This window comes from Camelus dromedarius, chromosome 3 (assembly GCF_036321535.1).
Source record: "Camelus dromedarius isolate mCamDro1 chromosome 3, mCamDro1.pat, whole genome shotgun sequence".
NCBI classification, from domain to species: Eukaryota; Metazoa; Chordata; class Mammalia; order Artiodactyla; family Camelidae; genus Camelus; species Camelus dromedarius.
In genome coordinates, this window is record NC_087438.1 from 69,233,721 (window position 1) to 69,246,657 (window position 12,937).

The window sequence follows — 12,937 nt, forward strand, 5'->3', positions numbered from 1 at the left end:
GTCTGTCTTTCTCTCAAATGGAGGAGTAGGCGAAGGCAAGTGTTTGTCTATCTCTCATTTGTTCTAATGGAATAGGAGGAGGGGTGTCTCTGGCCGTCTCTCTGTATTTGTCTCTAATGGAGGAGGTTGAGGGGCCTAGTATCTCTGTCTCTCAGTATTTCTCCCTAATGGGGGATGAAGAAGAGGAGTCTTGTGACTGGTTTTCTGTCTATCTTTCTGTCTTTGCCTGTGTGTCTCTCTGTCCTTTCTAATGGAGGAGGAAGAAGGGGCTAATGTCTCTGTCTCTGCCTATCTCTGGCTCTGTCTCTCAGTCTTTTTAATGGAGGATGAGGAAGTTACACTCTTGTCTCTGTATGTGTGTGTTTCTAATGCAGGAGGAGTTGGCCAGTGTCTCTGTCTGAAACGAGGTGTTACCATATAGTATTGTACGTGGCAAAGATTCCAGATTCATGCTCTGGCTCTGCTAATAACAGCACGACACATTCTCTAGTCACTAATTCTGAGTCTCCTTTTCCTAAACAAGCATCAGAATGCTTCCTTTGATTATTCCCCAGGTATGTCATAAAAATCAAAAGGGATAACATTTTGCAAAGTGTAACGATTTATAGAAAGGGGGGACTCTATCCTGAGCTCCACCAGTGATCTGGGTCTCTGCCCCATTTTTAAATACAATCTGTGGCCAGGATTAATAAATGATTACTCTACCTGTCAAGCTGTAAAGTTGTCCCTTTTAAAAATACAGATACCAGGAAGAACTTTTTTTTAATACATTCTAAAGCAATTTAAAATCCTTCCAGGTCAAATTTGTACTACTGCTATGATTGAACACGTTCAGAAAAAGAGAACATCTTCAAAAGAGAGCCTACTTCACTTTTAATTTTGTCAAAATGGTGAAACTTTTATGTTACATGGACTGGGCACCTACCTTTCTGTAGCATCTTCATGGTGTGGTGCTCCGCCCTGTTTAAAAAAACTTCTCACAGATACTGACTGTATTACCATTTTTCCAGGTATCTTACAAACTTCCTGAAGACAGAAGGTTTTCCTCAAAATGATAAAATTTAACAACTGTAATAGAAATAGAACTTAATCACTTAATCACTTTCTTGTGGTAACTGAATTTTTATCCATTCCATTTATATGCACAACTGGTTTAATAGCTTTTTACTGAATAGGTTTTTTGAACTAACTGACTGCAGAGTCAAAAGATCAGACCAGTGCTGCACGGAGATGTGGAGTAAATATCTCCTCTTACGGAATTTAACTGGTCATTAGGCTGCTTTATGAAAGTCTTAACTAATTCCTTCTGATCTCTTCACCTTGTACTGTACCTTTTGTGTCATTCTACTGAGATGAAACAGCTTACTCCAGCAAATGAGACCATTACGGTAAGTTAGTAACAATTCCTCCTCTAACAGTTGCCTGTTTATTTAACAGATCTTGCTTTGAAAAGTTGGTTTCACTCTACTATTGCTCTTATGGTCATTGATAAATCCATATTTTAGTCCTATAACCCCCTAAATTTTATTTCAAGGAATTTATAAAATTATTTTTGTGGCAAGTATTAACTTTTCTTTTAGAATGTTTTCACAAATAATTTTTACTTTTTATTCTGTGATAATTGTAGACTCAGAGAAAGATGTCACGTGGCAATGCCCAGTTTCCACCATTGGGAACGTACTGTGCCAGTAAAGTGTCACGGCCAGAGCACTGACAGTAACACAGCCTGCTGACCTGATTAGGCCTCACCTGCTTTAAATGCACTTGGTGTGTCTTTCTTTCTTGGCAGGTGCACGTTCATGTGGCCACTGTAGACACAGCCACGCTCAGGGCCGTCCATCCCCACAGCCATCTTCTTGTCCTCCTCCTCTTCCTCTTTCTGACACAGTAGATAGAAAAAGGAAAATATTTTCAATAGTGCTAGAAAAACTGGATAGATATATTTAAATAAAAAGAAAAAAAAGCTTAACCCTTATCTCACACCAATTACAAATAAACTTCACTCCAGTGGATCACAGACCAAAACAGAGGAGCAAAACTATTATCCTGTAGAAGAAAAATGAGTTATAAACCTACCTTTTACCACATAACATATATAAATTTCGGATCTAGGATAAGGAAGATCCATTTTGACAAGCTACATGATGGAAGGAATCCTAAAGGAACAGACTAATGAATTTTATTAAACAATTTAGAAAAAAAAACTAGTAACAGATCAAGGGAAATATTTAAAACATACACGAGAGAAAGAATTCATAAGTAAATAACGCAGAGAAGAAAATAAGATAACTTAACCCTGTCACCAGGAAGTTTATAAACAGGCAAATCACAAAAAAACAGTATACAAAAAAAATTACCTTTAAACATATGAAACATTTCATTTCACTTGCTGTCTGAAAGGTAAAATCGAATGATAACACACTACAAAATGAAAAGGAAGAAAAAATAGGTACACTTGATATATTTGATGTTCAGAATTGGTCAAATTGTGGGAAAATACGCATGAACATTTTTGGGAAGCAATATCACAATATGTTTAAAATTAGCCTCATTTTAAACTTAGAAATACTTAAGATATCTCGGGAAGTCTTTGTACAAAGAAAAACACATTCTGTATTTTTATTTTTTTAAGAGACCTTGGAGATTGGACAATGTCCACTAACAGAATTGTTCAAAACTATCACAGCACAAGGTTAACAGTGGAGTATAATTAAATAGATTCATATATTTGATAAAGAAACTTCTCCAAGTCATGTTTTTTAAAGATACAATTCCTAGAAAATTCATACAGTCTGAATCCAGTTATAAAGAAAAACACACTGATCACAAAAGTACAAGTTCTTTTGTCATTACTCATTTACAGCACCATTAAAATTATAAATAGCTACGGGCATTTATCAAAATGTACTTACCAAATTTTGAAGGCAGACAGATACGCTATCCTGTAACACTGACTTTCTGAGAAATAGGATGCCAGAGCTGAAGGGAAATGTTTTCATATAAATCAGTGTCAATCCATTATAACCCTTTCTTGAAATTTTTTCAAGGAGCTACACAGTAAGAGTTAAAAAAGACAGTATAATCCTAGGAGATAAAACCATACATATTTTGCATGAATGTTTACCAACTGCAAAATCTTCAGAATCTATCAATATTTTAGCAAAATATTGCAAAAATACTTGATATACAATGGGGAAAGCATGTTTAAATGTGAAGGACATGATAATTTCACTTGAAAATCACAAATCAGAATTTAAAGGAATGCAAATTTAACATCCACTATGGTATTTTGTTCAGAAATAACATTTCAGATGATGAAGCACTGTCACACATTAGGCTTTTAATACACAACAAGAATTTGACCTTACTGTTCATCTTGCCTATACTCTCCCTGCCTGAAGGCTCCAAAAAGCACCCTAGAGTCCTGAATAAAAATGACAAACGCAAGATATTAAAACTCAAAAAGATGAAAAGTTTCTATAAAACTGACTATTTAGTCAGTTTCCCAGCTCAGTCCTGAATTGGGGAATAGGCTTCAGCAGGCTTAATAATGTCACTGCGATTCACGTTGCTTCCTTATAGAGGAGAAATTGCCATAAAACGCCTCTAGAAAGAAAATCAAACAGATGCTCAACTCCTGATTTTAAGAAAAGGCTTAATTTAAAAGTGTATTTAACACCTTTTTAGTTTCATTGGTAAAAGGCATACTTTTTAAAAATCTAACTTCATTATCACCTGCTGCTTTCTTGTTCCGCAGGAAAAGCTTAATGAGATATTCTTATGTAACAACAGAGGTTCCTGAGAGAAAATTAGAATGCTTGCTCCTGAAGGGATTTACAGATTAATTTGCCTAATCCCCTCATAATATAAGGGAGGAAATTAAAGAAGTATTTTCTAGAAAGGGAAAGAATTGCTTTTTTTTTCCCTTCCTCTGTGGTAATTATGCAGGGAGTCTTGCCTGGCTTCTCCCAGTGTGGCTCATGCGTAGGTTTTGGTACCTGTGACTTAGTCCTCAGTCAGAGGGCAGGTAAGCATCATCGAGAGATGGTTCGGGAGCTGGACAACATGCCGGTCACATCCAAGGCACAGGGTGGCTCTCAAGCTCTTTTTGTTTTGCTTTTCCTTTGCTAAGGATTGAGAAAAAGAAAACATAGGGTATTCAGGATTCACCTAAGATTAGTATCCTCTCCCAGTGTACAGACTGAGGGCACTTTACACAGAATCCAGGGACAACCCTCCCCCCCCACACACACACACGCAGCTAGCTAGAGGGGAAAACATAAAAAGGGAAGACACTCAGGGTGGAGAGGAGGTACCTATTTCACAAACAACCTCAGTAATCTCTATTATACCTAAACTTTATCTGCTGTACTAGATCCTATGTGGTTATAAGACCACTTTTTCCCTTGGGGTCATTAAGCCTTTTGGGTTCATCACATAATATTGAGGTTCTATGGTTATTAATATTTATGTCCAAAAATGGCATGTGAAAAGCATACTGTAATTACAGCATTTTTTCAAATTATCTTGAGCAGCTCATCTGAGAGTAAAATAGGGCTGCACCGTGTGCTGATCCCTGCACCTGCTGTTCTAATCAGTCATTATCCAGATCCATGGGAAGTTGTCTTTCTTGAGACAGAGCAATGGTGGTTGTAGCCGACATGGAAAAAGGCAACCGAACGTGCGAGGTAGGATACTCACAGAGCGACCACAAGCCCATCTGCTACGTACAGTAGAAGTGCAACTGGGGAACGTCATTGGTGAACCACGTAAGATGCAGGCAACCTCACACACAACCGAAGTTTAAAGGGAAAATCATCTGAAAAGGAATATAATGGAACCATCTATTTTTATTAAGGTAAGAAGTTTTGGGCCATTTAAATAGAAAAATTTGATTGTAAAGTTCCACTTCTCACTGACAAGCAGTTCCCAGGGAGTAGACTTCATACCTAAACTTAGGCAAGAGAAGTGCACATGAAGGTAACAGAAATGTCTCAACCAATAATTTAGGAGAATTCTGTTAGATCTGGACCCCTTAGCCCACCACAGCTAAATAAGACGTTCTTACTGTACCCAGCTACCATGTGTCAGGCTGAGAAGATCACCATCTGCTGCGACGTTCTACATCAGAAAGCACTTGGCCTGAACAGATCGTCAGCATAGAATACAACTCACAGAGGTGCTGGCATCGAATTGAAAACAAACTCTTCCTGCATCAGGAGAAGCCCTGGTGGTGGGGAAGTCCTCATTGATTTCTGATCTGAAAACAGCCCTTCCCGACACTGTGGAAAGACTCACAGAAGACTTAAGATTTTGACTACTAAAGGAATTTGAATACTAATAAATACGTAAAACTAAAGGATTTGCTTTAAAAAAAGAAAAAAAAAAAGCTACCAGAAAAACAAAGCTCCTCACAGGAATGCCTGTGCCAGGTACCACTGGCCTGAGTCACCTGATGCATTAAATGAGGGAGGAGAGTGAGGAGAGACTACGGCTGGGTCACATGGCTTGCTGTGGTGACAACATCTTCCTCGCCTCCCTTCCGAGGAGTGAGAATTGGCTGGTGACTGTTGGGAGTTACCCAGCTCCCCGCTGCGGCAGTCCCTGCTGTAGGAAGAGAATGAGGAGATAGCTGTGGGAAGGAAACTCTTATATCCTCCTTTCTCTGCCCTACCAATTTCAGTTTCAATCCAATCTGATTGAAGTTTAGCCAATATTTTAGCCAATATTTTTGTGTTATTACAACAAGCAAGTTGATAGGCCCAAAGGTTCAGATGAGCAAGCAAACAGGACAATACTCTGAAAGCTTTCAGTTTATTAGTAACAATTTGAAGTTCAAAAACTAATGTATCTCAAGATAAATACTATGAAAGGAATCTACTAAAACATTAAGAGAATTTTTTTAATCCCCAAAAAGAATCTAACCTAAATGGGTGCCTCTAGGTAAACTGAAAAAATACTGGCCTCCCATCAAGTCATTCTGCTTCCATATTGTGGAACACTATCCTTAAACATACACAAATGCTGCCCCTCAGAGCTGTGTCACAACTATTCACAGTGGCCACAAAATGCAAAAGTAGTATGTATAGAAGAGAATAGAAAACAAAGTAACTCTGGAGACCCAAATAGAAAACAGCTCAAGTGATTTTTTTTTGCTAGATATATATTTCATAAACAGGTGATATATTTATCCTAAAGTATGTTTCTTATCAAAAGGACTTTTTAAAGGACTCATGTTAAGAAGCTCAGCAAACTCCTAAAGTCACTCAAATAGATTTTAATACCAGAAATACTGTATTTCTATTACTCTGACATACCAAAATTATCTGTAAGTACATTTTCTATCAATGGCTCCACTGATAAGAGTAAAAAAAAATCATCGACCCTGCTTTTCGTAACATGTCAGCGTTCGTTCTTTCCCGAACAGCAACACTGCCAACAACAAAGTTTTCAGCTCTAATAGCATTTGCACTCATAACACAATAAGAAATACTGCTGAAAATCTTTTAACTTTATACTAATTGGTAATGTTGACCAATTTTCAGTGTGTTCCATTGTGACCTAAATTATATTCTTCTGCACAATTGTTGCTGCACATCTAAGATGACTCAAATTAATGTTCTAGATATTAAAAACTGTTCACTTTTGAACCGTAACAGCAATACCAAGCCAAGTGGCTGGGAAGTACTCACAAGAGATGGCTTCAAATGACTGGGTGAGAGCCTCTGTCTTTAGGCCCCAGGGTGAGAGTTATTTGTCATACACTAACAGCAGCAGGTCAGACCGTTGCAGAAAACATTCAGTTTTATTTACGCTCTTTGTCCAAAGAAAAATCTTTGTAAGTAGCTGCAAAAACCAGGCACCAAATGGAAATAAAAGATACATTACAGCTCTGGAATATTTTTTGTTTCTGGCTCACAGATCTGATTTTACATTCTCAGTGAAGATTGCCCAATTACTGCTCTCCATTCAGTTCAAAGAAACAATCACATGGCAGTGCTGAGACTATTCCAGACAAGACCTTATGAAGAGTTCCCAGAGCTGAGCACCGATTAAAAGGCTTGGCTAGAAACAGGGGCCTGTTCTAGGAAAGCTAAGTCAAGTCACCTCTGGGCCAGTGGGAGAGAAAGAATGAACACATTAGTCATTCTAAGAAGACTTTGTAAATATCACATCAGGAATCTTCACACTAATTTTCTCAAGCAAACACCGCGGTTTTCCACAATGTAGAAATTCCATGGGAGTAAGTATAGATTTGAAATTTCTTTCCAGTCCTATTTACTGTGAAAGATAAATAAGATCCCAGACTTTTAACAATAAAAAAACACCTATGGAGATACAGAGCAACTTATTTTTTACTTGCTGGAAAACATATTAAAGCATTAGTATGTTTATAACTTATTATAAAATCCCATACTTACCTCATGCTTAAATAAAAAGTGCACTGATACAAGACTTTTACAAGGAATCAGTTTGACTTTAATGCTCACTATTGAAAAGTGGCCATTGTGGAGTGACAGAACCACTACCATTATTTTAGTGCTGAAATTTGAGATTTGAAAAAAATTTCTTTAATGAAATTGATATGGGAAATTCAGTGAGTCTTTAAGCTAATCAGAACATTTTATAAGTATCTTACTCTTGGTTCACATGGCATGGAGAGATGCCGTTATGTGAATAAAAGCTGTTCACTTTGAGACAGGAGGGAAGGGGGCAGGGCACAGCCACTCAAGGAATGACAGTAACCAAAATGGTGGAAGATTCGCCTCCTAGTTGGCCTTGAGGATTAAGAGGTTTAACTTCTAGTAGATCTTGAGCTTCATTATATGCTCATTGTAACAGGGTGATCAAATAACATGCCCGCAGGCATCATGACAGCCCTAAGGCTAACGCAAAAGGCCAAAGGATGGGCGGTGGCCCAGTTCCTGGGAATCCCAGCCCCGTCCCCAGGGCAGTTGGATTGATCTCACTGGTAGGCATGTGAAGCTACCGAGACCATAAAAAGTGACACAACCACGCCCAGTGGCCCTTTGCACTCTCTCCCCTTCTGAGACGGCCTGCACTCTATGGACTGCGTATCTACTTTTAATTTAACCTGAGCACCGAATTCCCACACCTCTTTCCTTGCCTTTCTCTTGCTTTATACTCTATGCAGTGTGTGTCTCTCTAAATACATCTACCTTAACTCAACAGTGGCTCGCACTTGAATTCTTTCCTGCGCGAAGCCAAGGACCCACACTTGGTGGGGCACGTGTCCCAGGGGCTCAACCGAGACCTGGGACTCGGGCCTCCTCACGCCCCACATCAACTTTACTTAAATTCCAGAGGGCTTTATGAAGGAGGCATTGGCATATAATTGAGGACACGAAGGAAATATACTATTCCTACTCCACAAAACCTTATAATCTAATTGAACAGTGTGCTAATTCAGTTCCTCCAGGAAGCAGGCACCAGAACAGGATTAGATACACAAGATTTATACTTGAGTGGAGCCGGGGGTAGAGAGGAAATGCTAGTGAAGATAAAAGAGGAAGCAGGAGTAAACATGGAGAATCCAGAGTTGATACAGATTGATACTTGTGAGAAGAGAGAAGAAAGTCAAAAAAGACAGGCTAGGAAGTGCTGTAGCATGGCCCTGAGAAATTTTTATCAGTCTGCTGGTGAGTATGCTCAGCTGAGTTACTCATGAAGAGAGTCCTCTATCCCACAGGAGTGGCCCTAAATTAGTCACGCTCAGTCATTGACTAGGAGTAGCCTGAGCGAAGAATGGCCTTACTGCAAACATTGTGGTGGATCCATTCAGGAGTCAGTTGGCAGAACTGTGCATTTTCCTGCAGTCCATAGTCCACTCTGCACCACACAGATCTGTTTCTCCACATAGATGCAGAGAGATCTTCACTGGTTCCTGTGGACTTCTCTGAGGAATATTTAGAAAAAAGGTTAGTGAGATGAACTGCAGCTTTAATTGAATTCTTACTTGTCTGTCACTCAGCATCTGTTACACAAAAGCTAATATTTACATCTTATCTTGTTAATGTTCCTGTTAGCTCTGTAAAGGAATTCAATGCCCCCAGACCAGAAATAAGCAAAAAAGAAAGGAAAAGAAAGAAGGGAGGAAGAAAGGAAGAAGAAACACACTAAAAACTTGAAACAATGCCATGGTTGGTTATTGGAGAGAACTGTTAATTTCTAGGAATCATGGCACTAACCATTAAAATGCAGTCATTATTAAAATGACTGCCAGAAGCTGATGATAACACAACAATTCTGAATAAGAAGATGTACTTCATTAAGCCTAGTTAATATGATAAAACTGGCTGGTTGATTTAATCTAAAGAGAAGATGTACACATAGTGCAAGATGGTGATGCAGGAAGATCGTGAACATGCCTCCTCACCTGGATAACCAAATCTACAGCTATATATGGAAAAAATTCCTCTAAAAAAACCTAAAAGCCAGTGGAATAGCCCCTTGACATTAGGCAAATGAGAACAAAACCACACTGAAGCAGGCAGAAAAGGCTGAGACAGAATCTTGCCCCATAAACTCCATCACCAGTATGGCAACCTACAATTGGGAGGGAACTCAAAACCAGGGATTCTGCCCTAGGAACAAAGGGTTTGTACCTCACATCAGGCATCCCAACTTAAGACATGCACCTGAGATGAGCCCCCAAAACCCAACGGCTTGCCCTCAAGACACACAGTGCTGTGGTGAACTGAGAAACAGCTCATAAAGGCTCTCACACAGACTCACTCCAGTGCCCAGCACAGAAGCAGCCCTTTGAGAAACACCCAGACTTTATATTTAAAGGAGACTCATTTGCTAACCTTGAAGTGTTAGTTAGCATTAGGTAAGTGTTCAGGGCATCATTCTTCATATTAAAGTAAGACAGAGGGTCATTCTAAATTTTGTATAGTTTTACCAATTGCTTTTCAAGGATAAAAAGCTGGCAGTTCATTACAATCCTGATGTCTCTTCATAATAGCAGTAGACAGAAGTCATGAATATTAGATGACATGGTTGAAATAAAGGCATCTTCACAGATACCCAAGAAAAGTATAGTAATCCTTCTTTAAAAGGTCATAAAATGAATGCACATCAATGTCTACTAAATAATTAGCCTCTATTGTGAAAACCATAGAAAGCACTATTCTCAAGTCATATCAGAAGAATGTTTCTTAATTGTTTGTGATCTGTATTTTGATCAAGTCTGGTGAATTCTACTAAATATTCAGAAAAGAATAGCAATCCTTCCCAAACTCCTCCAAAAAACAAAAGAGGGTACACTTTCAACTTGTTTTGTAAGGCCATCGTTACCCTAGTAACAAAATCAGACAAGGGCACCACAAGGGAAAAAAAAAAAAAAAAAAAAGACCAATATCCCTGATAATTGTAAATGCAAAAATCCTCAACAAAATGTTAGCAAACCTAATTCAACCCAACATACATTAGAAGTATCATACACCATGATCAAGTGAGATTTATTCCTGGGAGGCAAAGTGGTTCAGCATCCACACATCAATCAACATGATACACCACAGTAACAAAATGAAGGGTAAAATTTATATGACCATCTCAGTAGATGCAGAAAAAGCAACTGACAAAACTCCACGTCCATTTATGATGAAAACTCTCAACAAAGTGGGTATAGAAGGAATATGCCTTGACATGATAAAGGTCATATAAAACAAGCCCACAGTTAATTAACATCATGCTCAACAATGAAAAGCTGAAAGCTTTTCCTCTAAGATCAGAAATAGGACAGGAATGACCACTTTTATTGAACATGGTATTGGAAATCCTAGCCAGAGAAATTAGGCAAGTAAAAGAAATAAAAGGCATCCACATAGTAAAGGAAGAAGTAAAACTGTCATTATCTGCAGATGACATGAATTACAGAGAGAAAGCCCTAAAGACTCCACCAAAACACTGTTAGAGATGATCAGCAGTTCAGTAAAGTTGCAGGATACAAAATGAACATACAAAAATCTGTTATGTTTCTATACACTAGCAACAAACTACCAAAAAAAGAAATTGAGAAAACAATCCCATTTATAATTGCATCAAAATATAGTAAAATCCATAGGAACAAATTTAACCAAGGAGGTAAAATTCGATACCCTGAAAACTCTAAGGCATTCATGAAATAAACTGAATAATACAAATAAATAGAAAGCTATTTTATGATCATGGATTGGAAGAATTAATATTGTTAAATTTTACGTATTACCCAAAGCAATCTGCAGATTCAATGCAATCCCTATCAAAATTCCAATGGCTTTTTTCTTAACAGACATAAAGCAAACAATCCCAAAATTTGTATGGATTCACAAAGACCCCAAAGGCCAAAGCAATCTTGAGAAAAAAGAACAAAGTTAGAAGCATCATGCTCCCTGATTACAAACTGTATTACAAAGCTAGAGTAACCAAAACAGTATGGTATTAGCTTAAAAACATACACATAGATCAATGGAATAGAACAGGAGCCCAGAAATAAGCCCATGCTCATACACTCAGTTAATTTATAACAAAACAACCAAAAGTATGCAATGGGGAAAGGACAGTCTTTTCAATACATGGTGGTGGGAAAACTGGACCACTATCTTACACCATAATTAATTCAAATGGGTTAAAAACTTGAAAGTAACACCTGAAACAAAAATCCTAGAAAAAAACATAGGCTGTTAATTCCTTGACATAGGTCTGTGATGACTTTTTGGACTTGACACTAAAAGCAAAGGCAACAAAAATAAAAACCAGTTGGACCACCTCAAACTGAAAAGCTTCTGCTCAGCAAAGGAAAACAAACTGAAAAGGAAAACTACTGAATGGGAGAAAATACTTGAAAATAATATATCTGATAAGGGGTTAATATTCAAAATATATAAAGAACTCATACAACTCAACAGCCAAAAACAAACAATCCAATCAAAAAATGGGCAGAGGATCTGAACAGACATTTTTCAAAGAACACATACAGATGGCTGATAGGTGTATGATAAAATGCTCAACATCAGGAATCATCAGGAAAATGCAAATCAAAACCACAGTGAGATATCAACTCACACCTGTTAGGATGTTTATTACCAATCAGACAAGAAATAATAAATGCTGGCCAAGATGTAAAGACAAAGGAACCCTGTGCACAGTTGATGGGAATGTAAATTGACACAGCCACCATGGAAAACAGTATGTGGATCCTTAAAATATTAAAAATAGAACTACCATATGATCTAGCAATTCTACCTCTGGGTATTTGTCTCCAGAAAACAAAAACACTAATTCAGAAAGAGGCATGCACTCCCATGTTCACTGCAGCACTATTTACAATAGCCAAGACATGGAAACAGCCTAAATGTCCATCAGTGGATGAATGGATAAAGAATATATGGGGGGAATGTGTTTCCAAAGCAGATTTAGGAGAAAATGATGTATCTCCTGCTTCTGGCTATCTCTCTTTCACCCACATACACATGCACAAACATGCACACAATGGATTACTACTCAGCCATAAGAAAAAATGAAATCTTGCCATTTTGTGTCAACATGGAATGACCTTGACAGCATTATGGTAAGTGAAATAAATCAGACTAAGGAAGACAATTATACAAACTTCCAATTATAAAATAAATAAGTCACAGAGATGTAACATACAGAACTGATGAGTATAGTTAATAATACTATACTGCATACATAGTGAAAGTTGCGAAAAAAAGTAGATTTCTAACCTCTAACCACAAAAAATAATTATATAACTATGTATGGTGATAGGTTTTAACTAGACTTATTGTGGCAATTATTTCACAATATGTACAAATATTAAATTATGTTTTATACCTGAAACTACTATAATGCCATATGTTACTTATACCTCAATTATTTTAAAAAGACGATGTGAGCAACACCTAAACAATAACCCATGAAAGCAAAAAAT

General features: G+C 37.7%; 1 long non-coding RNA gene across 1 annotated transcript in view; it reads right to left on the bottom strand.

The window, feature by feature from the left end:
• Positions 1-5,389, bottom strand: part of LOC116152224 (uncharacterized) — a 36,407-nt gene extending 31,018 nt beyond the window's left edge. The window contains exons 1-5 of the long non-coding RNA XR_004135780.2: positions 4,702-5,389; positions 3,999-4,127; positions 2,913-2,979; positions 1,750-1,879; positions 926-1,068 (exon numbers count right to left, since the gene is read on the bottom strand). This is a non-coding gene — a long non-coding RNA (uncharacterized LOC116152224). The remainder of the gene's footprint in view (positions 1-925; positions 1,069-1,749; positions 1,880-2,912; positions 2,980-3,998; positions 4,128-4,701) is intronic.
• Positions 5,390-12,937: the final 7,548 nt, after the last annotated feature.